Below are 410 nucleotides of genomic sequence, written 5' to 3' on the forward strand. Positions count from 1 at the left end.
TATATATATATATATATATATGTATAATTCAATAAAAGCCGTGGAGTGAAAAGAAGAGTAAAAGGGTAGGTGAGGGGATGGATCTAGTGTTGTCCTATGTCAAGCATTCTGAGGTACCTCCAACTGCTTAATCAGACAATTCGGGAAGAGACTGACAGCACGAACGGCACTGGCCCTGATTAGCCGCCATTTTTTGCAGCCAAGCACAGACGGGGTCACGGGGACCCCATCCTGGAGGTCGCACAACACCAACAACACAAACTCTTCGTGATCTCTTTGACGCCTTTCTGCCAAGTCATGTGCTGTCCACATCGCGGTTTGCGCCATCCTGAAGGAGGCATGGAGAACAACACTCGTCTCAGTAGACGGTGTCTCGGCATGCGTAGCACATGACCGAGCCATCGCAGTCG

General features: G+C 49.3%; 1 protein-coding gene across 1 annotated transcript in view; it reads left to right on the forward strand.

Moving 5' to 3' along the window:
* The window catches only part of T265_03225 (hypothetical protein), a gene marked incomplete at both ends in the record, with an annotated part of 15,759 nt that overhangs the window by 4,391 nt on the left and 10,958 nt on the right, over window positions 1-410 (forward strand). The window lies entirely within an intron of this gene.

Source organism: Opisthorchis viverrini (assembly GCF_000715545.1).
Source record: "Opisthorchis viverrini unplaced genomic scaffold opera_v5_45, whole genome shotgun sequence".
Lineage (NCBI taxonomy): Eukaryota > Metazoa > Platyhelminthes > Trematoda > Opisthorchiida > Opisthorchiidae > Opisthorchis > Opisthorchis viverrini.